At 36.1% G+C, this 27,951-nt stretch overlaps 1 long non-coding RNA gene across 1 annotated transcript; it reads right to left on the bottom strand.

Annotated features, from left to right (window-relative positions):
- Window positions 1-1,277: 1,277 nt before the first annotated feature.
- LOC113882133 lies at window positions 1,278-23,240 on the bottom strand. Its single transcript, XR_003508292.1, has 5 exons — window positions 23,225-23,240; window positions 22,205-22,270; window positions 19,463-19,480; window positions 2,384-2,392; window positions 1,278-1,419 (listed from the first exon to the last, which is right to left on the bottom strand). It is a non-coding gene; the product is annotated as an uncharacterized LOC113882133 (long non-coding RNA).
- Window positions 23,241-27,951: the final 4,711 nt, after the last annotated feature.

Raw genomic sequence — 27,951 nt, 5'->3', positions numbered from 1 at the left:
TCCAACAAGTCAAACCCAAAGGAAACCAGTCCTGAATATTCATTGGAATGACTGATGCAGAAACTGAAACTCCAGTCCTTTGTCTACCTGATGCAAAGAACTGACTCGTTGGAAGAGACTCTGATGCTGGGAAAGATTGAAGGCAAGAGGAGAAGGGGACGACAGAGGGTGAGATGGTTGGATGGCATCACTGACTCAATGGACACTGGTTTGAGTAAGCTCTGGGATTTGGTGATGGACAGGGAAGCCTGGTGTGCTGCAGTCCATGGGGTCGCAAAGAGTCAGACAACACTGAGTGACTGAACTGAACTAAACTTATTCAGTTTGTAAGATAAAATAAGCTATTTGTCTTTCAACAGGGAAACTAAAAGGATAGAAATATCTATGGCAAAGTCTATACCTTTAAACTCTATCTGTAACGGTAGTCATATGTTCATTAAATAGAGAAATTTTTGCAGTGAATTCCATTGAAATCTAAAATACAGTTGTAACACATCATTACCAAAATACATTAAACACTAAAAATTATATTTCTGATAGAAAATGATTCAAAGAAATGGAAAGATATTCCATGTTCTTGGATTATAACGAATAATACTTCTAAAATGTCCACACTAATACCCAAAGCAATAAAAAATTTACTGTGATCCCTAAAAAATTACCTCTGACATTTTTCACAGAACTGTAACAAGTAATGTATATGAAATTTCTATGAAATTGCCAAAGCAATCCTGAGGAGAGAGAACCAAACTGGAGTCATAACATTTCCAAACTTCAGACAGTAGTACTATTTTCCAGGAGAATCAAGTAAAATTATTTGTATACCTGAAAATGCTTGAACAAAATGGTAAAGAGAACTGGATAAATGAGCTTCAAATTCAAATTCAAATTAACTAATGAGTCATGTTTACTCATGTCTGAGTGGACAATACATGGAAAAACATTACTCACATGATAGGTATCATCCCTCATCTCTAAATGTTTGGTAAGTATCATTGTCATAGAAATGGTCCCTTGAACCTGATATATGTGATGGACATCCTATCTTTGGATGTGTTTCAGAAGGGAAAACAAAACCTAAAAGACTAATGCCCTTCGTCTCACCAATTACTCAGCGAAATGACTGCAAGTGTCTGGAAAAGCCAATATCCACAGGTAAAGAATGGTTTGGAATTTAAAAATCATGAATGGAAAATAAAGGATTTTGGGTTACTAAAATGACACTAACTTTAGGTCACTTAAGAAAGAAGTGCATAAACATTTAATTGGGAGGGAAATGTAGACATTCAGGAAAGAGCAGGCCAATAGTAGATACAGATTAAAAGGCAGAAAATGTTAATACAATGAGGAACCATCATTTTAATGGAGTTGGGAGCAACAGGCTTTTTGAAAATTTACCTACTGTCGTTGCAGGTCTTCCTGAAAGAGAAAATAAAGAGATCAAAGTAAATATAATATAAAAATGGGGAGGTAATTTAAATGCAATGAAAAATTTATGTTTCAAAGTGAACCCACATGGATGTGCACACAAATACACATATGTACATACCACTGCATGAACACGCACACACTCCCACAATATACACGTGTCCAGTGGCTGAGAGCTCAAATTTTTCCAAAGAGTCTTTTTCTCAAAATGAAAATTGGCATCAAATGAATGAGTATTCTGATTTGATAGAACATTTAAGAAACTTCAGTTCTCGTGGTGCCCTTTAAAAAGTTCCTCATCCTATTTGATATAGCTAGGCTTTTATCATTCAGTTTGTATGATCTGATAAGTACTTTGCCTTTTAGTTAATATGTACATTCATTTTGGTTACTACATCTAAGTGATATAAAGTAGCCACAAACACTGAATTGGAGGATCTACCACTACCTCTAGTGGTACTACAGAATGTATCGCCTGGGCTCCACCACTAAAAATATTTTCATCAAATAGGAATACATAACACTGTGTATGTGAAGTTCTGTTTTCCTAAATAAAATTTCCCTTAAGTTCCTTGAGAAGAAAAATATAATAGGGGCTGTGAAGTGGGTCTGAGTGAAGTGACTTAAGTATATCTTGGACAAAACTTTCACATCAGCCACTTTGAAAAGCCTAATGGCTACATAGGACTAGGATTAGTAAAATTTACTTGACTGAAAAGGAATGCCTGCATTCATTATGATATCAGGACAAATCAAATAATAATGTTGGGAGAATAATTTAATATCAAGTGAAGATGAAGCCCTTAGTTGCAAAGATAAGATCCAGAAAAAAAAAATCATGTAAAATATTCACAACTTAGAGTTGAGATAAATGATTCCTAGAAACTGAAGTGAAAGGCACAGGTAACAGATGAAACCATGTTTACATACAGGGAAACACACTTATAGGACTTACCTTGCTCCCCTTCACATTTATCAATTAAAAAAAGAAAGAAACAATTTATTCAAAATTAGTCATGGTATCAGAAAGAAGGAGGACAAAACTTTCAAATACTTCCAAAGTTGTTTCTGAGAGTTGTATTCTGAGAATACAGACTGCAATGTTCAAAGACCATCTTATCAATCAATGATAGATTTATTGCACTTCTGTACATATGAGATAAAGAGAATTATAGACTGCATGGCAGTATGATAGCCCTCCCTCCGGGATAAAGGATATGGGATATGCCAATCATTGGTTTGTATTGGGCTTTCCAACTTTTTCAGAATAAAAGGAAAACACACATTCATAACCAAAAAGAGGTACTTGCAAAGAGAGAGAATAGATCAAAGCCACCATTGCCCAATAATCTGTGCATTACATACAGCTTCATTGAAATAGTAAATCAATATATAGTTGAATTTCCTTTGAAATAGAAATTATTTAAAAATACAAATACATGGAATCTGTTAAAGTTCTAATTGCAATATATTTGTATTGTAAGACAATATCTTAGGCAAAATCCCACAGTAATGATTTCTATGTCTTTCACATGAAAAATTGAGAAATCAGAAAAGTAAAAATGTTAGTCACTTAGTTGTGTCTGACTCTTTGTGAACCATGGACTGTAGCCTGCCAGGCTCCTCTGTCCATGGGATTCTCCAGGCAAGAATCTGGAGTGGGCTGCCATTTCCCCCTCCAGGGCATCTTCCAGACCAAAGTATTGGACCCTGATCTCCTGCACTGCAAGCAGATTCTTTATGGTCTGAGATGTACACAGCAATTGAACATACCCTGTGAATTAAATTCTTTCTGCAAATACAAACTTGGAACTGAAGATTAATAAAAATAAATTGTTTCATTGCAAAGGTAAAAGAGAAAGAACAGCAGTTACATACATGAAAATTTCCATGAGAATCATGAAAGAATATTCATATACTTCGTAAGTGTTGTTTATATATTCCAGGTGTTATTGTTGTTGTTTAGTCGCTGAGTCATGTTGGACTACTTTGCGACCCCATGGACTGTAGTCCACCAGCCTCCTTTGTCTGTGGAATTTCCTAGGCAAGAATGCTGGAGTGGATTGCCATTTCCTTTTCCATGAGATCTTCTCCACCCAGGGACTGAACCTGATTGTCCTGCATTGGCAGGTATATATATATATATATATATATATATATATATATATATATTGGCAGGTATATTTTTAACACTGAGCCATCTGGAAGGTCCAAATATTCATATACTTTGGAAAGCTGGGGTAATATACTCTACCAGTGGAATAATGAGGCTCAAATTCATCTTTGACCAATGCACAATATCAGAATTGACACATGCCTTTTTAGATAGACAAACTGAAATCAGCAAATGAGAGTCTTCTCTCATCTCTTAGCTTATAAAAGCATCAGTGGTATAAAAACTGGTCCGCGCACATGGCCTCTGTGACCGGAGGCCTAATATTGGATGTGTTCCAGGAAAAGGTACAAAATGGAAACGATGTCCCTATCAGACTAGAGCCCTTTATCTCATCACCTTCTGAGTGAAATCATAGCAAATGCTTGGGAAACAGAAAAAGCTAATGACGTAGGGTAAGAGCACTTTGGAATGAAAAGAAAGGAATATAGAAAATACAAAAAAGAGGGAAGTTGTAAGAAGAGAAACTTAATCTGGGAAAAGTCTGTAAGATGTTAATTGAGAAGGTAAAGATAGACCCTCAGGAGCAGCGTGAATGGGTGACTGACATCGGATGAAAAAGCAGGGAACATTAAGGCAACAGGAGAGCAGTCATTCTACTCAGGTGTAGAGGAAGTTTACAGGATTTCAGAAAATTTACCATATGATGGCCAATGTTGTCATGAAATGAAAATGGAGAGATCAATTAAATATTATGGAGAATGGGAAAAATTCCAACTTAATGCAAAATTTATACATAATAATAAACCAATGAGGACAATGATGCACACACACACACACAAATGCTGTGATATAGGGCCGGTTTTACCCTGAGGGGATATGCCCTGAAATAAAATGTTATTAAATTAGTGAATTTAGTGATCTGCAAGAAAATTTTCCCATGGTTACCTTTTAAAATGTTCCTTATCCTTTTAGACATTACTTAGGGTTTTATTATTCAATTTGTATGATTTCATAAGTACACTGATTTTCAATTTACATGCACTGTATTGACTATTTATTATACAATCTGTTTTCCACAGTAAATACTAGATGAGTGGATCTCGAAGCACTGCTTCCAGAGATACTACAGAGAAATTTACCTGGGCACCTCAATTCACTTTTTAACCAACTGATACATATATACATAACTTGTGTTTTGTAAGTTTCTATTTTTAATACATGCCTAACTAATGTTCTTATTAATAAAATTCCCTGAAAAGAGGAAAAGGAAGTGTTACATGGCAGTGAGATGTAACTGTAATGGTTTAAATCAAATGACCTGACATATCTTGGAGAAAACTTTCCCATCTGCATTATGGGAAATGCCAATATTTTAGATGATATGTTTAATAAATTGTCTGGCTCCAAAGGAATATCTGCATAGGTTGCAACAAAAAGACAAATCAAAGAAGAAATAGAGTCGGGTATTTGAATAGCAAATGATGATGGCAACCATCAGGGCAAAGATAAGGTTGGAGAAAATAAAGTAAACAGGTAAGTCGAATGAGAATGATGATTTAAGGGGTTTAGAGAAAATACAAAAAGCAGATAACACTTTGATTATGTACACAGGGAAATACATTAATGTGATTTGCTACTTTCTTCTTCATATTTATTGAGAAAATAAAAGCAAGAAAGAAACTATTTATTCAAAATGAAGGCACAATATCAGGAAGAAGGAAAACAGAACTTTCAAAGACTATTATAGTTCTCACTGAGATCCTAACTGGCACACATTTTTGAGAACTGGCGCTACATATTAAAAACCATCTCACCAATCAGAAAAAAAAAAAATGTGTGTGTGTTTTACTTTCTTATACCCCTTATTGAAAAAGGAACATGATTGCAAAAACACCACACAAGGAAGTAGACTGAAATGCTATTCTATTTCTCTGGGATACAAGATATATCAATCATTGGTCTTGTATTTTACCTCCTGCATCTTTCAGAATAAAATGAGAATGCACACTTATTCATAAGAGAGATACTTGGAAATAGATGAAAAGAACAGTATAAAGCTTCCCATCTGTCCATGACTCTATCTGTGGCTATAGTCATATAAACATTATATGAATGATAAATCAGTATATTCTTGAGTTGAATTCTCTTTGAATTAAAAATTTACATTGAAAAACTATCATCAAAAGAGGTCATTCAACTTCTAAGAAGTGTATTTTGTTATAATAAATATGTTTTAAAAAGCTTACAATAATAGTTGCCCATGCATTACACATGAGAAATTGAGAATTAAGAGATATACCATGACTGAACACTCCCTGTGCTATAGAACTCCTCTTTACATATTTAATAGAAATTACAGTTTGTGTTAATGATCAATGTGACATTGAGAATGCCCAAAACACAAAACAATGTTTATGGTTAAAAAAAATTCTGAGAATACTCGTGGGAAATATTTTTACACCTGGGATTCTTTGGACAATAAGTTCTGTCACAGAGAATAAGCCTTCATTTCTCATTGTCTAGTGGATTGTAATATAAATTTCATAGGCTTTGAAAGAACAAAGGAAGGACAAATTCCACTCAGTATGTGAGATCTGATTGATCTCACCTCTCATCTCTTTTAGTTTGGGCAAGTTTTATTGGCATCGAAATGAGCCCTTACTCTTGAGATATGTGCAAGAGGTCCCATCTTGCAATGTGTTCTGGAAAAATATGCAGAATGGAAACAATGTGCCTTTCAACTGAATGCTCTTCATCTCAACAACTTCTTAATGAGACTATAACAGGTCATAGAAAGACAGAAAATACTAATGATTATAGGAACAAAATTATATGGAGCAGAAAAAGTAAAAACTGAAAAAGATTATTAGAGAAACTAAGGAAAGAGAACATAATCTGAAGATCTGCAGTTTAAAAATTAGGGAGAGAAAGGTAGAGACATAGGAAAAGAAAAGAACAAGGAAAGGTGTATAGATTAAGAGCATGGGAATCTCAAGGGCTCAAGAAATCAATCACATGAGAGCAGTCTGTGAGTAACAAGGTTTTAGAAATTTTAACATTTTTTTTCCTGAGGGTCTTCTGAAAAATAAAATGGGGAGATCAATAAAAACATAATGTAAATACAAATAAAAGGCAGAATTAATTCAAAATTTATATTTAAAACTAATCTTATCACAATTCAGATAAGCACATTCTTACTCACACATACAAGCATGCATACATTGCACGTAGGAACACAACTCATGCATACAGATGCACCATGTCTAAGGTCTCAATTTTCTCCATAGCATGCATGCGTGCTAAGTTGCTTCAGTCGTGTTCAACTCTTTGCGACCCACCAGGCTCCTCTGTCTACGGAATTCTCCAGGCAAGAATACTGGAGTGGGTTGCCATGTTCGCCAGGGAATCTTCCCAACCCAGGGACTGAACACTGTCTCCTGTGGTTCCTGCATTGCAGGTGGATTTTTCACTGCTGAGCCCCCAGGGTAGTCCTGTCCATAGCATATTCTCCCCCAGAGGAAAGTTGGCATGAAATGAATAAATGTACTGTCTTGAGAAAAATTGTCAGGAATATTTCTTCTCATGTTCACCTTTTTAAAATGGTCCTGATCCCTTTTGTCACTAGTTAGGCTTTTATTATTCAGTTCACTGGGATTTGTTAAGTTTTATTTTGCTTTCAACTACTGCATATACTCAATTTTCTATTGCAAAGGGTATGTGGTATAGAATTGCCATAATTACTAAATTAGAGAATATTGAATTACTGCATTGTAATATATTACAGGGTAATTTTTCTGTGTTACTCTATACAATTTTCATCAACTGATGAATGCATAAAATTGTGTTTTGTGAATTTCTCTTTAATGCCTAAATTAAATTCTTCTTAATGGAACTCCATGAAAGGAAAGGAGACAAATGTTTAATGGCAGCAGATTAAATCTATGTCAAATGATCTGAATATATATTTGTGGATAAACATTCACAGTAACCATGTGAAAAATGTCAGCACTTCAGAGGTGTGTGATTAATAAAATTTCCTTGACTCAAAAGGAATATTTGCATAAATTACAACAACCTGATAAGTTAAGAGTCAATAAGAGGGGATGACCAATAACTGATGAAGCTTTCAGTTGGAAAGATAAGTTTCAAGAACAAATCATGATCTTTGAGTGTGAAGAAAAAAGTGTAAGTCACAAATGACTTAACTCAAGGTAAACGATGAAATACATTTATAGGAACTACCTTTGACTTCTTCACATTCATGAATAAAATACTTGAGAAAAGCAAATCAATATGAGGGCACAATATCAAGAAGGGAGGAGGATAAAGATTTTATTCACTTCTATAGTGTATAGAGCTCCTATCTTTGCATGTGTTTCAGAAAGACAAGCAAACATGCCAATCAACTTGGTTGCCCTTCAGCTCACCAGTTTCTCTGAGAAAACATTGCAATTCTCTAGAAACAGAAAAAGTCAATGTCCATAGGTAAAGAATGGTATGGAATAAATGAAGTAAGAATGGCATATGAAAGAAGTGTGTGAAATTAAAAGGAAGTTAACTTTACATAACTTAAGAAAGAAGTGCATAAATAATTAATTGAGAGGGAAGGTAGATATCCAGGAGAAGAGCAACTCAATGGATGGTTATAGGTTAAAAGGCAAAAGACATCAATACAAATAGAAACTATCATTTTGATGGGCTTGGGAGGAAGAGGTTTTTGAAAATTTACCTGATTTCACTGGAGTTTTTTCTGAAAAAGAAAATGAAAAGATCAAAATAAACATAAAATTAAAAAAGGGAAGGTAATTCAAATTTAATGCAAATGTTATCTTTCAAGTTGAACCCATGGATATGTGCAAATACACACATGTATATGCCATTGCAGGAAGGCAAACACACTCACACACTTATACACGTGCCCAATAGTTGAGAACCCAGTTTTATCCAGTGAGTATTTTTCTCAAAGTGAAAATGGACATAAAATTAGTCAGTATTCTCATTTCAGACAACTTTTTAGAAACTGCAGTTCTCATGCTCACCTTAAAAATGTTCCTTCTCCTATTTGAGATAATTAGGCCTTTTTTATTCAGTTCATATGTTGTTATAAGTACTTTGCCTTTTAATATGTGCATTCAATCTGGTTATTATGACATTTATATGGTATAAAATAGCCACAAAACTGAACTGGAGGATCTTAAACCACTGCTTCCAGAGGTAACATAGGGTATACCACCTGGGCTCCTCTATTAAGAATATTTACACTACTCAAGGAATATATAACATGGTGCATGTAAATTTATCTTTTGCTGCTGTTGTTGTTATTCAGTCGTCCCGCCTCGTCTGACTCTTTGCAACCCCATGGACAGTGGCTCGCCAAGCCTCCCTGTCCATCACCAATGCCCGGAGTTCACTCAGACTCACGTCCATCGAGTCAGTGATGCCATCCAGCCATCTCATCTTCTTTCGTCTCCTTCTTCTCCTGCCCACAATCACTCCCAACATCAGAGTCTTTTCCAATGAGTCAACTCTTCGCATCAGGTGGCCAAAGTACTAGAGTTTCAGCTTTAGCATCATTCCTTCCAAAGAAATCCCAGGGCTGATCTCCTTCAGAATGGACTGGTTGGATCTCCTTGCAGTCCAAGGGACTCTCAAGAGTCTTCTCCAACACCACAGTTCAAAAGCATCAATTCTTCTGCGCTCAGCCTACTTCACAGTCCAACTCTCACATCCATACATGACCACAAGAAAAACCATAGCCTTGACTAGACGAACCTTTGTTGGCAAAGTAATGTTTCTGCTTTTGAATATGCTATCTAGGTTGGTCATAACCTTCCTTCCAAGGAGTAAGCGTCTTTTAATTTCATGGCTATAGTCACCATCTGCAGTGATTTTGGAGCCCAGAAAAATAAAGTCTGACCCTGTTTCCACTGTTTCCCCATCTATTTCCCATGAAGTGGTGGGACCAGATGCCATGATCTTCATTTTCTGAATGTTGAGCTTTAAGCCAACTTTTTCACTCTCCTCTTTCACTTTCATCAAGAGGCTTTTGAGTTCCTCTTCACTTTCTGCCATAGGGTGGTGTCATCTGCATATCTGAGGTTATTGATATTTCTCCCGGCAATCTTGATTCCAGTTTGTGTTTCTTCCAGTCCAGCGTTTCTCATGATGTACTCTGCATAGAAGTTAAATAAGCAGGGTGACAATATACAGCCTTGACGTACTCCTTTTCCTATTTGGAACCAGTCTGTTGTTCCATGTCCAGTTCTAACTGTTGCTTCCTGACCTGCATACAAATTTCTCAAGAGGCAGATCAGGTGGTCTGGTATTCCCATCCATGTCCCTCACCATCTCCCAGAGTTTGCCCAAGTTCATGTTCATCATATCAATGATACTTTCCAGCCATCTCATCCTGTTATGCCCTCTTCTCCTTCTGCCCTCAATCTTTCACAGCATCAAGGACTTTTCCAATAAGTCATCCCTTCACATCAGATGGCCAAAATATTGCAGCTTCAGCTTCTGAATTAGTCCTTCCAGTGAATATTCAGGGTTGATGGCCTTCAGAATGGACTGGTTTGATCTCCTTGCTGTCCAAGGGACTTTCAGGAGTCCTCCAGCACCACAGTTCAAAGACATCAATTCTTCAGCATTCTGCCTTCTTTAAGGTCTAGCTCTCACAACCATATGTGACCACTGGGAAGAACATAGTCTTGACTATATGGACCTTTCAGGGCAGAGTAATGTCTCTGCTTTTCAATACACTTTCTAGGTTTGTCAGAGCTTTCCTGCTGATAACAAAGTGTCGTCTGATTTCATGACTGCAGTCACCATCCGCAGTGATTTTGGAGCCCAAGAAAAGGAAATCTGTTACTACTTCCACCTTTTCCCCTTCTATTTGCCATGTGGTAATGTGGCCAGAAGCCATGATCTTAGATTTTTAATATTTAGTGTTAAGCCAGCTCTTTCATTCCCCTCCTTCACCCTCATCAAGAGGCTCTTTAATTCCTCTTCACTTTCTGCCATTAGAGTGGTGTCATCTATGTATCAGAGGCTGTTGATGTTTCTCCCATCTATCTTGATTCCAGCTTGTAACTCATCCAGCCTGGCATTTCTCTTGATGTGCTTAGCATCTTGATTAAACAAACAGGTTGATAGCAGGCAGCCCTGTTGTACTCCTTTCTTGATCTTGAACCAATCAGTTGTTCCATACAGGGTTCTAACTGTTGCTTCTTGACCTGCAAAGAGGTTTCTCAGGAGACAGGTAAGATGGTCTGGTATTCCCATGTCTCTAAGAGCTTTTCACAGTTTGTCATGATCCATTCCCTCAAAGGCTTTAGCATAGTCAATGAAACAGAAACAGATGGTTTTGTGAAATACCCTTGCTTTCTTTATAATCCAGTGAATGTTGGCAATTTGACCTCTGGTTCCTCTTCTTTTTCTAAACCCAGCTTGAATATCTGGAAGTTCTTGGTTCACATTATGTTGAAGCCTACCATGCAAGATTTTAAGCATGACCTTACTAGCATTGGAGATGAGTGCAAATTTATCATTTAACTATGCACAAATGAATTTTTTCTAAAGTTCCATGAATATAAAAGAAGTATTAAAAGTCAATGAAGCAGGTCTACATGAAGTGACCTGAGCATATCTTGGACAAAACTTCAACTTCAGCCACTTGAAAAGCCAATTCGTTAGAGAATATTATGGATAAAATTTATCTGACTCAATAGGAATGCCTACCTATATTGCAGCAAGGGGACAAACTAAATAGCAATACTGGGGGATAATTGAATAGCTAATGAAGAAGGAGCCCTTACTTGCAAAGATCAGACTGAAGAGAAAAAATCTTGTAAAATATGCATATCTTGGAGTTGAGAAAAATGATGTTTGGAAGTTGAATTAAAAGGTATTAATATAAGTAACAGCTGAAACCACACTCTGTGGTAAAAAAAGTCCACGTGCCAAGCAGGAGACGCCTGTTTGATCCATGGGTTGGGAAGATCCCCTGGAGGAGGAAATGGCAACCCACTTCAGTATTCTTGCCTGGGAAATGCCATGGATAGAGGAGTCTGGTGGATTACAGTCCATCAGACTGAAAAAAGTCAGACACCATTTAGTGATTAAACAACAACAAAATAGTTGAAACCATGCTTAGGGACACAGGGAAACTTATTTATGGGACTTATCTTTCTTTTTTTCTTCACCTTTGTCAATAATTAAAAGAAAGAAACCATTCATTCAAAATGAGGCCCAATACCACAAAGGAGGAGGACAAAACTTTCAAGTATTTCCAAATTTGTTTCTGACAGTTGTCTCCTGAGAATTGAAAGTGCGGTGGTGTTCAAAGACCATCTCACTAACCAAAGGAAGATTTATTTCATTCTGTGTATCTTGATGACAAAGGGGCTAAGTAGAAATCACAGAACGCAAGGCAGTGGAACAGCACTCCCTCTGAGTTAAAAGCTATGTGTGTGCATGCTAAGCCGCTTCAGCCATGTCTGGCTCTTTGCGACCCAAGGACTGTAGCCTGCCAGGCTCCTCTGTTCATGGGATTCTCCAGGCAAGAATATTGGGGTGAGTTGCCATTTCCTCCTCCAGGGGATCTTGCCAATCCAGGGATTGAATCCGCATCTCATGTCTCCTGCATTGGCTAGAGAGGTCTTTACCACTCATACCAGCTGGGAAGCCTGGATTAAAGTCTATGGGATACATCAATCACTGATTTCTACTGGGCCTTTGACTTTTTTCAGAATAAAGGAAAACACACAGGCATACAAAGAAAGAGGTACTTGAAAAGAGACTGAAAGTGTAGATTAAAAGCACCATTGTACAATACTCTCTGCATTGTTAAATTCATACACAGTTTTATAAAAGCCTTAAATCAATATATACTTGAATTGAGTTCCCCTTAAGATAGAATTATCATTTAAGATATCATTACTTGGTGTAAATGTACAATTTAAGGAGAAGGGTAAGCAAAGGAAAGAATAAAGATTAAGAGACTGGGAATGTTAAGGTCTCAAGAAATCCACCATGTAAAAGGATTTGTCAGCAGCAAGATTTTAGCATACATACCATTTCTTTCCTGAAGTTCTTTATAAAAATAAAATGATAAGTTTAAGGTCAGTATTATGGAAATGGAACAAGAAAAAAACAAAATATTTAAAAAATTTGTTTTTAAAATTATAACTATCTGAAAACATATACAAACACATACACTGCAAGCACACACACACAACACACACACACACAGAGTAGTTGGGAGCTCATTTGGTCAGGGGACTATTCTCCTATATGACAATAGAGTAAGAGATAAAATTATGTGTCTTAAGTGAGGAAAAACATTAAAATAATAATTTTGAAGTTTACCTTAAAACATGTTTTTTACCTATTTAGATATTAGTAGTCTCTTTATTAGCACCAATATGTTCCTTGGCAGTTATTCAGTAGATGCGATCAAGTTTATTATTGTAAAAGCAAAGATGTATTAAGAAGACATGAACATTGAAATAACATTCTGAATCATTGCCATAGAGAAAAGACCTGGTTCATTTCCCGTATGATTCTATTCATACTTAGGTCAACTAGTGAACACAAAAACTCCTTGTAACTTGAATTTCTACTTTAGCTCAAACCTAAGTGATGCATGTCTTAATAAAATCACACAAAAAAGGGATTTAATTAACTAAATGATAATGAAATTAGTTGTAAATCAAACAATGGAGCATATACTGGAGAAAACCTATACTTGGTAGCTTGAGAATGCAAAAGTATGAAAAGTACCATTACTCACAGTTTAGTTGACACAAAAGTAATGTCTGTCTAAATTACATGAAAATGAGAAATCACAGAAGTACTAATGGAGGAAAGTGAATAACAATTACAGAATGCAAACTTTTAGTACTATGCCTAATATCTCTCATGGCTACAAAAATCATAATAAAATAAGGGCACTTCACTGGCAACACATACAATAAGGCCCTCATGTTTACAGAGAAGAAAAAATATGAAGTTAAAAACAAGAAATGAAAAAGGAAGGAATTTGTAAAACAGATGGAGGGAATTAATACAGCATAGTCTATATCCAAAAAATTAGGATGGAAAGGTGAGCCATGGGTGGCATATACATAGAAAGGCAGAGAATGTTAGTATCCATTTAAAAGTTATGGAGCAAAGAGTGTCAGAAAAATTTATTGATTTTTTTTCTCCAAAAAGCCTGAAAAATAAAATGTAAATATCAAAAGAAACAAAAAAGATAATTCAGTATTATTGAAAAAATTTATAGAGATCTTCATTTACTATAAAATAATTAATATGCAGATACACACACACAGAATAGGAAAACCCTTATGGAACATGAGAATATATAATACATACACAAGCTCATAAATCCACATTGGCAAACCTGGCTCTTCCTAAAGGATATTCTCCAGAAGTGGAGAGGGGCATAAGTTGATATATAAAATGTATTATACTTAGAAATATATTTAGAAACTTAGTCCTAGAATTTACCTTTTTAAAAATGTCTTAATTATGTTTGTCATTAGTTTGGTTGTCTTTTTCAGTTTGTAAGACAAAATAGGCTATTTGGTTGCTACTATTCATCTTGAAGAAAGTATGGAAAATCACTAGACCATTCAGGTACGACTTAATTCAAGTCCCTTATGACTATAGAGTGGCAATGACAAATAGATTCAAGGTTTTAGATTTGATAGTGAGCTTGAAGAACTATGGATGGAGGGTCATAACATTGTACAGAAGGTGGTGACCAAAACCATCTCCAAGAAAAAGAAATGCAACAAGGCAAATGGTTGTCTGAAGAGGCCTTACAAATAGCTGAGAGGAGAAGTGAAAGGCAAAGGAGAAAGCGAAAAACATACTCATTTGAATGCAGGGTTCCAAAGAATAGAACAGAGAAGTAAGAAACCCTTCTTAAGTGAACAAGGCAAAGGAATAGAGGAAAATGATAGAACTAGAAAGACTAGAAAGATAGAAAGAACTAGGGAAAGACTAGAGATCTCTTGAAGAAAATTAGAGATACCAAGGGAAAATTTCATGCAAAGATGGGCACAAAAAAAGGACAGAAACAGTAAGGACCTAACAGAAGCAGAAGAGGTTAAGAAGAGGTAGCAAGAATATGCAGAACTGTACAAAAAGGTCTTAATGACGTGGATAACCATGATGGTGTGGTCACTCAACTACAGCCAGACATCCTGCAGTGTGAAGTCTAGTGGGCCTTAGGAAGCATTACTATGAACAAAGCTAGTGGAGGCGATGGAGTTCCAGATGAGCTATTTCAAATCCTAAAAGATGCTGCTAAAGTGCTCTACTCACTATGCTAACAAATACAGAAAACTCAGCAGTGGTTACAGAGTAGGAAAGGTCAATTTTCATTCCAATCCCACAGAAGGGCAATGCTAAAGAATGTTCAAGCTTACTGCACAATTGTGCACATTTCACATGATAGTAAAGGAATGCTCAAAAATCCCTCAAGCTAGGCTTCAATAGCATGTGAACGGAGGACTTCCAGATGTACAAGCTGGATTTAGAAAAGGTGGAGGAACCAGAGATTGAATTGTCAACATTCACTGGATCGTAGAAAAAGCAAAAGAATACTAGAAAAACATATACTTCTGTTTCACTGACTAGGCTAAAGCTTTTGACTGTGTAGATCACAAAAAATAATGGAAAATTCTTAAGAAATGGGAATACCAGACTATCTTACCTGCCTCCTGAGAAACCTGTATGCAGTTCAAGAAGCAACAGTTAGAACTGTACAAGGAACAACGGACTGGTTCAAAACTGGGAAAGGAGTACATCAAAGTTGTATATTGTTACCCTGCTTATTTAGCTTCTATGCAGATTACATCATTGAAATGCTGGACTGGATGAATCACAAGCTGGAATCATGATTTCAGGGAGAAATATCAACAACTACAGAGAGGCAGATGATACCACCCTAGTGGCAGAAAGCAAAGAGAGACTAAAGAGCCTTTTGATGAAAGTGAAAGAGGAGAGTGAAAAAGCTGGCTTAAAACTCAACATGCAAAAAGTGGAGATCATAGTATCTGGTGTCATTACTTCATGGCAAATAGGACAGGAAAATGATGGAAACAGTGAGAGACTTTATTTTCTAGGGTTCCAAAATCACTGTGGATTGTGACTGCAGCCATAAAATTAAAGACTCTTCCTTCTTGGAACAAAAGCTAATACAAACAAAGACAGTGTATTAAAAAGAAGAGGCATCATTTTCCCTACAAAGGCCCACATAGTCAATACTATGGTTTTTCCAGTAGTCATGTATGGATGGGAGTGTTGGAACATAAAGAAAACTGAGAGCCAAAGAATTGATGCTTTCAAACTGTGGAGCTGGATAACACTCTCGAGAGTCCCTTGGGCAGCAAGGAGATCAAACCAGCCAATCCTAATGGAAATCAACCATGAATATTCATTGGAAGGACTGATGTTTAAGCTTAAGCTCCAACACTTTGGCCACCTGATGGGAAGAGCTGACTCATTAGAAAAGACCCTGATGCTAGGAAAGATTGAGGCCAAGAGGAAAAAGGGGCAACAGAGGATGAGATGGTTGGATGGCATCACTGACTCAATGGACATGAGCAAGTTCAGGGAGATAGTGAAGGACAGGGAAGCCTGGCGTATTGCAGTCCATGGAGTCACAAAGAGTCAGACATGACTGAGTGACTGAACAACAACAAATTCATCTCTGGGCTTCCTGAGTGGCTAGACGACATAGAATCTGTGTGCAATGCAGGATGACAAAGGGAAAGTGAAAGTCGCTCAGTTGTGTCCAACTCTTTGTGACCCCCATGGACTATAACCAGCCAGGCTCCTCTGTCCATGGAATTCTCCAGATCAGAATACTAGAATGGGTAGACTATCCTTTCTCCAGTTTATCTTCCTGATCCAGGATTTGAATCAGAATCTCCTGTATTGCAGGTGGATTCTTTACCAGCTGAGTCACCATGGAAGCAATTCAGGATACTTGGGTTCAATACTGGATCAGGAAGATCCCTGGAGGAGGGCATGAAAACCCACTCTTGTATTCTGGTCTGGAGGATTCTATGAACAGTGCAACTTAGCACACACACACACATTTCACCCAATGCCTAAATGAAATTATCTGAATTAAGTCTCATGAAAGGAAGGGAAATAAAATATTCAATTCCAGTGAAACAAGTTCAAATTACATGACAAGAACCTGTCTTAGACAAACATACTACAAGAGCCACACTGAAAATGACAATATTTCAGAGGTATGCTATCACTACCTTTAAATTGACAGGAAGAAAATGTCTACAGAGATTGCAACTCTATGATGAATCATAAAAGTACCAATGGAGAAAATTGAATAACAACAGAAAATGTCAAACATCCCTTGAAAAGACAAAGAAATGAGACAAAAATCATACAATAATGTTCATATAATATCTCTGAAAAGGATGGTAAATGAATGTTAATGACAAAAATACCGTATCAGATGGATCCATGTCTAGGTACACAGGGAAACACAACAATAGAATTTGCCACTTTTCCCTCCATATTTATTCACAAAGTCAAAGCAACAAATAAACAATTCAATCAAAATGAGAGTAAAAAGTCAAGAAGGAAAGAGGACAAAACCTTCTGTAGTTACCTATCAGGTTCTAACAGACACATATTTCTGAGCACTGAAACTGTGAGATTCCAAGACTATTTCATTAATGATAAAATAATGTATACCTCTATATATGCTTAGGTTTAAAAGAGAATGTTGCTGAAAATGACAGCAGGCAAAATAAAAAGACAATAGAAGGACAGAGTAAAGGCATCCATCTGTCAACAATTCTAGCTATAATAGTAGTCAGATAAAACCTGCTACATAAACACATTTGACATGTAACTGAATTGAATTATTTTTGAAACGAACATTATTACAAAAGCTGTCTTTAGGAAATATCAAAGTTTCAAGGATTATATCCTGTTGTAGGAAAAGAAATTCTTTGGTAACTTCCTAGGACAATGTCTTCTTTGACTTTCACATCAAAAGTTAAGAACTGAAAGAGATATGTGAAAGTTAAAGTGGCTCAGTCATGTCTGACTCTTTGTGATCCAGGCCAGACTCTGTGAATTCTTTGTGAAGACTCTTTGTAAATTCTCCAGGCCAGAATACTGGAATGCTTAGCCTTTCCATTGCCCAGGGGATCTTCTCAACCCAGAGACTGAATCCAGGTCTCCCACCTTGCAGGCATTCTTTACCAGCTGAACCACAAGGGAAGCCCAAGAAAACTGGAGTGGATAGCCTAACCCTTCTCCAGACGGTCTTCCCAACCCAGGAATCAAACTGGTGTCTGCTGCATTGCCAGCAGATTCTTTACCAACTGAGCTATGAGGGAAGTACAAGAGCCAGACAAACAAATTTCCTGGAATATATATTTCTTCTAAAAACACTAAACAAAATTTGTGTTGCCAAGATGATCATTGTGGCATTCAAAATGCAAAACAAAAATTCAAATAAAAAGGAAAAAATTACCGTTCTTGAAAGAAAAAAAATTCCAAGAATAACTGGAAATGTTTTTATGCTTTGGAATCCTAGGGCAATGTATCTGGGTACAATGGAAGAATGTGTGTCAAGTTTATGGGCCAAGAAGAGAAGCAGAATTTACACAGGCTTTCAAAGTGAAGAACTAAAGAGCCTCTTGATGAACGTGAAAGAGGAGAGTGGGAAAGTTGGCTTAAAGCTCAACATTCATAAAACTAAGATCATGGCATCCAGTCCCATCACTTCATGGCAAATTAATGGGGAAACAGGGGAAACAGTGGCTGACTTTATTTTTCTGGGCTCCAAAATCACTGCAGATGGTGATTGCAGCCATGAAATTAAAAGACATTTATTCATTGGAAGGAAATTTATGACCAACCTAGATAGCATATTAAAAAACAGAGACATTACTTTGTCAACAAAGATCCATCTAGTCAAGGTTATGGTTTTTCCAGTGGTCATGTACAGATTTGAGAGTTGGACTATTAAGAAAGCTGAATGCTGAAGAATTGATGCTTTTGAACTGTGGTGTTGGAGAAGACTCTTGAGAGTCCCTTCGACTGCAAGGAGATCCATCCAGTCCATTCTAAAGGAGATCAGTCCTGGGTGTTCATTGGAAGGACTGACATTGAAGCAAAACTCCAATAACTTTGGCCACCTGATACGAAGAGCTGACTCATTTGAAAAGACCCTGATGCTGGGAAAGGTTGACGGCAGGAGGAGAAGGGGACGACAAAGGATAAAACGGTTGGATGGCATCACCAACTCAATGGACATGGGTTTTGGTGGACTCCAGGAGTTGGTGATGGACAGGGTGGCCTGGTGTGCTGTGGTTCACGGGTAGCAACGGGTCGGACATGATTGAGCGACTGAACTGAACTGAACTGAATGGACAATGAATAGACAAACTTCACTCAGCCTGTTATGTATCTTCTCTCAACTGTGCAGATTTGGGGAAGTATTATTGGTCTAAATGTGTGCCTTTAAAAATAGAATATGATGAAGTTCCTGACTAGGGATATGCCCAGAAGGTAAACAGGATGGAACCCTGTGCTTTCAGTTTCATGTCCTCTGTCTCTTTAAGTTTTCAGTGAGCCTGTATCAAGTCCTCAGAGACAGACTGAGGAAAACAGAAAATGCTGATATGTGTAGGAAGGAAATGATGTGGAATGGGAAAAGTGGGAATTGAAATGGCTTTTAGGAAGAGAAACTAAATGGAGAGAACATCTTCTGAATAAGTGTGTAACAAATTTGGAGATATAAGACAGACATCTAGGGGAAGGACAAGACAGGGAAACCAATGGATTAAGATATTGTGAATGGTTTGGTATGAAGAAATTAGTTATGTATAAGTCATTTGTGAGTAATAAGTTTTTACTTACCACTTCTTTCCTGAGGTTCTTTAGAAAAACAAAATGGAAAATTTAGGGTCAATCATGGAAACAGAAGATCAAAAAACAAAATTTATAGCAAATATTGACCACATATGTAAAATTATAGCTCTCAGAAAGCATACACAGCAACACATAAGCACACAGAAAACACACACTGTGGACTGTCTATGACAGCTCTTTTTTTAAATATAGTATTCTCCTGAAATAGACAATTATGTATTGTCTTAATTGGAGAAAATTATTAAAATACTAGTTCTGAAGTTGACCTTTCAAATTGTTTTTTATCTATGTTGACAGAACTAATGTATAAATATTCAGATTATTAGCTTTATAAATTTATTTGGCTGCTACTTAATAGATAGGGTTAAATCAATTATTGTAATATCTAAAATGTTAAGAGCCATGAGCATTGTTTAACATCTTGAACCAGGGATGTTAAAGAAATAATGGGTTTGTAGCCTAGATAATTCTACTCACATGTTTGTCAATAAATGAATATTTAAACTACTGTACTGCAAATTTCTATTTTGGCTAAAGCCTAAGTGAGGCAGGTCTTTCATGTATTAAAAAAATACATGCAGAAAAGGTATGCAAATACTAAATGATGGTGAAAGAGTTTGTACATCAAAAGAATGAGCGTATGTTGGAGAAAACTCACACTTCAGAAGCCTAAAACTGGTAAATCTTTGAAATATACCAATACTAACCTTTAGTTGACACAAAAGAAATGTCTGCCTAGTTTGTATCAAAATGAGAAAATCACAGAAGTACTAATGGGGAAAATGGAATGCCAAATGCAGAAGACAAACAAAATTTGGGAGACTAAATAAAAAGACATATCATGTAAGTTATTTGTTGGATGGTGCTTGAGAACATGGAAATTGATTGTTGGAGAAAAAGGTATAAAAACACAGATGAAACCACATGTAGGTTCATAGTGAAAAACATTTTGAGTCATGCGTTTTCCTTCTTCACACTATTGTGAACAAAAGAAAAGCAGTCCAATTCATTCAAATCTGAGGACAACGTCAGGAAGGGACCAGGTCAGAAACTGGAAACACTTCCTTCGTTTGCTTTTGGGTTCAAATGGACCACCATTTATTGGAATTAAAGCCAAAAGTTTCAAAGTCCACCATACTAATGAAAAGTACCCATTTTCATTCCACATATTCCATTGTGCAAGGTTGGAAATGGCCCCATCAGGGGAGTTACATTGTGAGTTCTCTTTAATAGTATCAGATCCTTGCATTTGTGTTGGCAGTTCTGCCTTTCTAGGTATAGAAAATTAGTGTGAACTGATAGACAAGCAACATATTTAAAAGGTGATAAGGAAATATAAATGGACTTTTGTACACATGGGCTAATGGATCAGTAACCAGTTTTAGTTTTCTACTATACTGCTAAGTTCTATTTCCTCTGAAACAAAAGATGTAAGTGAAAAACATCAAGAGAATAAAGGAGATAAACATTTAGTGTTTGAATTAGTGTTTTCTGAATAAGTCTTTTAAATTTGTATTCTGCACCAATTAAAATTTTGAGTTAAAAGAGGCTGCACAATACTATGGGGCTTCCTCATTAGATACAGCATTTCTATACCTGGAAACAACTGGATAATAAGATCAAGGGGAATGCGAGAGTAGATTTAGAGCTCACATGTAATAAAGGAATGTCATTGAATTAATAGTCTTTGAAAGAGCAGAAGGCAGAGTAATTTGCTCAACAAATTTGGAGTTTTCTGTTCACTTAAATTTTGGGTCAGTATCAATCACATGGTTATTCTCCCTTGAACTTGAAAGGTCACAGTGATTTGACATCATTGGTCATTTACACGAAAACATCTATTTCATGGGAATAATGTGGTGATCAGCCTAATATCCCTCATCCCTACAAAAGTTAGAATCAAATGAAGACAACTCTCAGGAGACATAAAAAGGAAAACACTGAAGTACATCGACAAGAATGGGTATATAATGAAAAGCAAGGAATAGGAAGAGGTGGAACTAGGGAAAACCAGATGGAAGAAGTTCATATGAAAATAGTCCATATAAAGACAATTGGAGAGGAAAGAGGGGAAGGATGAGAGAATAGGTGCCAAAGAGATAGAAAGGGAGGGAATGATAGTAGTCATTTAAATGTCTATGGGAAAAGTGTCAGAAATACTTACCAGTTTTATTTTCTAAAATATCTAAAAAAATAAAATTAAGAGTTCCATGTAAATATTGAAAGATACAAACACAAAATAATTCCTTTCTAAAATTTGCATTTACAATTCAAATTTTTAGTGTTCAGAAACACAGACACACACACACAAAACACTGATACAGAACATGCATATACACAGAAGAGCTCACAGGAATATCAACACCCAGAACCTCATACATCTATAGTAAGAAAACCTCCTTTTGCTTAATATATTCTCTGGAAATTCAGAGTGGGCAAAAATTAAGTCAATCTACTACATTGAGATATAATTTTAGAAACATTAGTCCTAGAAGCTACCTTTTAAAAAAGTTTTTAATCACTTTTGACATTAGTTAGGCATTCTTTGTTCACTTTATAAGATATGATAAGGTATTTGGAAGCTAATATATATGTGAGGAATCAAGGTAGCTTTGTTCAATAAACTAGATACAAATATTGAATTATAGGATTAAAAGCATTCTAGAGATTCCTCTTCATTATTAACTATGTGCCTCTATTCACATATATGTCAACCAATGAATACCTCACCTTGATTTGGGACGTTTCTATTTTGATCCACACCTAAATGAAGCACATGTGATTTATATCCAGTGCCTGTAAGAAAAATAAAACATTCAATGCCAGTGGAGCAAGAATTATCACTTTTGCAGGAAATTATTCCAAGGAGATCCAACCAGTCCATTCTAAAGGAAATCAGTCCTGCGTGTTCATTGGAAGGACTGATGCTGAAGCTGAAACTCCAATACTTTGGCCAACTCATATGAAGAGTTAACTCATTGGAAAAGACCCTGATACTGGGAGGGATTGAGGGCAGAAGAGAAGGGGACGACAGAGGATGAGATGGCATCACCGACTCAATGGACATGAGTTTGAGTGAACCTCAGAGTTGGTGATGGACAGGGAGGCCTGGCGTGCTGTGATTCATGGGGTCACAAAGAGTCGGACATGACTGAGCAACTGAACTGAACTGATTCCAAGAATCACTTCTGAAATATTTCTTTATCTGGGAAGCCTAGGGTAATATATTTGGGCACAGTGGAAGAATGAGTGTCAAACTCATGGATCAAGAAATAAAGCAGAATGCTTACATGCTTTGAAGGACAATGAGAGGCAAACTTCACTGAGCACATTAGGCATCTTCTCCTCTACCTCTGCAGGTTTAGGGAAGTCTCATCACAATAAACATGAGCCCTAGATACAGGCATTTTACAGAGGTCCTAACAATGGATGTGTCCTTGGAGATAAGCAGAATGGAATTCAGTGCCTTTTAACATAATATCCTTCATCACATACTCTTTATAATGAGCCTATAACATGTCTGGACAACAGGAACAAGCTAATGTTTACAGGAAAGAAGGATACAGATTGGAAAATAGAATGAAGGACTGAATAGAGAGACTGTCTGGGGAAGCCTATAATTCAACTGGGAGACACAAAGTCAGGCATCCAGGACAAGCACAACACAATGGAAAGCATCTGCATTAAGAGATGGGGCCTCAAGAAATCAGTCACGTTAGAGAGGTTTTTGAGAAGTTTCAGAATACTTACCATCTTGATCACAAACTTCTATAGAAAAACAAAGTGAAATTTTAAGGTCAGTATCATGGGAATGGAACACTATGAAAGAAACTGTATTACAAAATTCATATTTAAATTCATTTTGATCTGAATGCAAAAAAAACACAAAAACTCAAAACCAAATACACAGTGTGGATGAAAAGCCATTTTGGCAAGGGACTATTCTTCCAGAAGATTACAGTGTTAAGCAGGAAAAGTTGTGTCTTAATGGGGTAAAAGCATTGAAATGATACTTATGAAGTTTACCTTTGAAACATGTGCTTTTCCTTTTTTTTTTTTTGCTTTTCTTAACATAAAATCAGACATTACTATACATATGGTTATTGTAGTATGAACCACTTCTGGCCTCCTACAACTGTAAAGAGATAGTTTGGAAAGTTCTATTTCCCCTGAAACAAAATCTAAATGAAAATATCAAGTGGATACCTGAGGCAAAACTTTAGGCTTTGACTTAATGTTTTACGAAAAACTCTTTTAAATTTCTAAGGAAAGTTGCTTCTCAATTCATTAACATAACATTTCATTATTGAGTGATACAGTATTAGGTGACCTTTTGTTAACAGGTGACATTATCATAAACACAATGAGAAAATGTTCAGTTTGCAGACCTAATAATTTAGAAATTATTAAAAAGAATACAATATTTGGTAGAACACATCTATACCCAGAACAATTAGGTCGTGTGATCAATGTGAATGTGAGGTTAGGCTTAGAGCTCGCATTGGCCAAGGAATGACATCTGAAACTCTAGTCTTTTAAAGAACAGAAGGTAGACAAAATTTGCTCAGCAAATATGGAGTTATCTGCTCACTTAAGTTTTGGCTCAGAGTTAGTCACATAGCTATTATCCCTTGAGTTTGAAATGTCACGGAGATTCTACATCTCTGGTCACTTGTAGGAAAATTTATTTAGAATTGAAAGAATGTAGTGATCAACCTGATATCACTTATCTCTACAAATATACCAAACCTAGTCAATTCTCTGGAGACAGAAAAGGAAGAAAAGAAAAAAGACCTAATGTTTAGAGAGAAGAAAAGATACATTAAAAAAAGCAAGTAATGAGAAGGGATAGAAATAGGTAAAAGAGATAAAAGGAATTAATATGGGGGTAGTCCATATCCAAAAGGTTGGAGATGGGAGAGGGGAAAGATGAGCATGGTAAGAAAGGCAGGGAATTATGAGCAATCATTTAAAGGGTGTTGGGGCAAAGGATGTTAGAAACACTTATGAAATGTTTTTCCACGATCATCTAAAAAATAAAATGAAGAGTCCAAACAAATATGAAAAGAAGCAAAGATAAATTAATCTTATGGACTCTTTTGAAGTTATAAATATATTTTCCATTATTCACACTCACACAAAACAGGAAAACACATATGGAATATGCATATACACTCAGGAGCACAAGCATATACTCACACACATGCACACACAAACACACAAATATACAAAGAAGCTCACACATTCTCAGTAACCAAACCCTCTCTTTTGCTCAACATATTCCAGAAATAGAGAGTGGCATAATCTGAGTCATTTAAGAACACTGAGAGATAATTTCAGGAATGTTGTTTTTGGAATTTACCTTTTAAAAAAGCTTATAATCACTTTTGACTTTAGTTAGATGTTCATTTTCAGTTTGTGAGATATAAGTTATTTGGATGCTAGCATACATGTCGAGAGGTCACAGTAGCTTTCTTCAATAAACTAGATACAAATATTTAATTTCAGGATTGGAAAAAAATTCTTCCAGAATTTACTGGGTGTCTCTATTCACATTTATGTCACCAATGAACATACCTACTTGTCTTATGTGGTTTCTGTTCTAACCTTCTCCTAAATGATACACATTTGATTTAAATTCAGTGATATAAGAAACATAAAATAATCAATATCAGTGAAGCAAGTTATAAATTACAGGATATGAGAGTGACTTAGACTAATGCATTACACAACAGCCACACTGAAAACGACAATAATTCCCAGAGAAGTGATCACTACCATTAACTGGACAGGAAGTACATGCTTGCAGATTTTGAAACAACAAGACAAATCACAGAATTATAAATAGGGAAAACTGAAAAAAATAGTCCATATAGCAAACATACATTATAAAGACAGAAAGGTGAGACAAAATCATACAAGAATGTGTGCATATTGACTTTGAAGAAGATGGAGATTGAGCATTGATGACAAAGGTACAATAACAGATGAAACCATGTCTAGATCCACAGGGAAATACATTAATGAAATTTGCCTTTTTTCACCTAACATTTACTAACAAAGTCAAAGGACCTAATAGGCAATTCACAAAATGAAGTAACCATGACAGGAAGGGAGGAGGACAAAATTTTAAGACACAGCCTTGGTTTACTTTGTGTTCTTAACTGATACACACTTCTGAGCATTTAACCATGAGTTTCAAAGGACATCTCACCAATTAGGGGATGATGTCCTTGTACTTTTATAAATGCCTGGTTTCCAAATGAATAAGAATGAAAATGACACCACAAAGTGGGGGGTGGTCAACCCTCTGTCTGAAATAAATGTCATTACATTCATCGATCTTGCATTGGGTCAACCTCCTTTTCAATGAAAATTCAATGAAAAGAGACAGAAACTGAACTATAAGAGAGGTACTTGAAAAGGATATTAAAGACCAGGAAAAGGATATTGAAGAGCAGAGTAAAGATATTCATCTGTCCACAATCCACTTGTAGAAGAAGTTAAGTGAAGCTTCATGGTTATTTAATCACTAAGTTGTGTCCAACTCATTTGTGACCCCATGGACTGTTGTACCAGGTTCCTCTGTCCATGGGATTTCCCAGGTAAAAATACTGGAGTGGGTTGCCGTTTCCTTCTCCAGGGTATCTTCCTGACCCAGGGACTGGACCTGCGTCTCCTGCATTGGCAGGCAAACTCTTTACCACTGAGCCAGCAAGTAAGCCTGCATGTCAAGACTACAACATACATAATTTTGATACAGATCTGAATTAAATTATCTTTGAAATAAGAAAGTCACTGAAAACTGTCATTAAAAGATGTTAATATTTTAAGGATTATATCATGCTGCAGGAAAAAAAAAATATTTGGCAACTTACTAGGGCAATAGTTTCTTAGGCTCTCACATTGAGAACCAAGAGAAGAATGCAAACAACTGGATATTTCCTAGGATGTATATTTCTTCTCAAAACACTAAACAGAATTCAGGTTACTAAGACCATTAAAGTGTCATTCAAAATGTAAAGCAAAAAAACAAATAGAAAGAAAGAGAGTACTATTGTTTGTAGAAAAAATTGCAAGAATAACATTGGAAATATTATTATACCTGGAAATGTATTCAGGCACAGTGGAAGAATGAGTGTTGTTTATGGATCAAGAAATGAAAGCAGAATTTATACAGGCATTGAAGGGACAATGAATAGGCAAACTTCATCAGCCTGTTAGCAATCTTCTCTGATCTCTGCGGGCTTCAGGAAATCTCATTGACCTACATGTGGGCCCGAGCTATGGGAACTGAGATGAGTCCTGGCAGATAAACAGGATGGAGTCCAGTTCCTTTCAACTTGATATCCTTTATCTTGTTAAATTTTAAGTAAGCCTATAGCAAGTTGCTAAAAGTAGATAAAAAATAAATAGAAATGAAATGATATAGAATGGAAAAGGAATTGAAATAGAATTTAGAAGGGGAAATTAATGAAGTGAACTCTCTATGGGGAAATCTCTAAGTAACGATTGGAGAGGTAAAGGTAGACATTCAGAAACAGGACAATACAAAGAAAGCATGTGGATTATGAGAGTGGGAATGTCAAGCCTCAAGAAATCATTCATGTAAATGAAGTTTGTGAGAAACAAGTTTTAGGATATTTACCATTTTTCCTCTGGGGTCCTTTAGAAAGATAAAATGGGAAATTTAAGGGCAATATCATGGAAATGGTACACCAAGAAACAAAACTTATTGTAAAACTCATATTTAAATTTTAAGTATCCAAATGCAGATACACACACACACACACACACACACACACACGGGCTTAGAGCTCACTTGGTTAAGATTCTCCAAAGGGAAATAAGTATAAAACATAAAAGTATTGTATTAATTGTGAAAAATTTAAAGTAATAATTCTAAAGCTTTCAGTTAAAGAAATGTTATTTACCTATATTGAATGCACTACTCATGTTATTAATTGGCTTATTAGCTCTAATAAACACCTGTGCTTTTACTACATAGATGCAGTCAACTTCATTACTGCTATACCTAAGAGAGATTGCAACAGGACAAATCACAGAATGTGGGAAATTGAGTAACAAATGAATATATCACATAACCACTGAAAAGACAAAAAGATGAGACAGATTATAGAAGAATATTAGTATCCTGACTTTGAGGAAGATAATGATTGAGCATTGAAGACAAATGTTCAATGACAGAGAAAACTATGACTCAATACCCAGGTGTAGTACATTAGAAAGTAATGTACCCAATACACTAACAAGATCTTCCCTTTTTTTGCCTAACAGTTACTGACAGTCAAAAGACAAATACAAAATTCACCCCAAAAGAAGTAACATGTTCAGGAATGGAGGAGGACTAATTTTTCAAACACTGCCGTCATTTTCCGTGGGTCCTAAACAATACTCATTTCTGAAAATTGGAATCATGAGATTCAAAGCCCATTTCACCACTTAGAGGGAGATAC

Source organism: Bos indicus x Bos taurus, chromosome 23, assembly GCF_003369695.1.
Source record: "Bos indicus x Bos taurus breed Angus x Brahman F1 hybrid chromosome 23, Bos_hybrid_MaternalHap_v2.0, whole genome shotgun sequence".
Classification (NCBI taxonomy): Eukaryota; Metazoa; Chordata; class Mammalia; order Artiodactyla; family Bovidae; genus Bos; species Bos indicus x Bos taurus.
The sequence above is the reverse complement of the archived record's forward strand: the minus strand, read 5'-3'. Positions and strand labels throughout refer to the sequence as shown.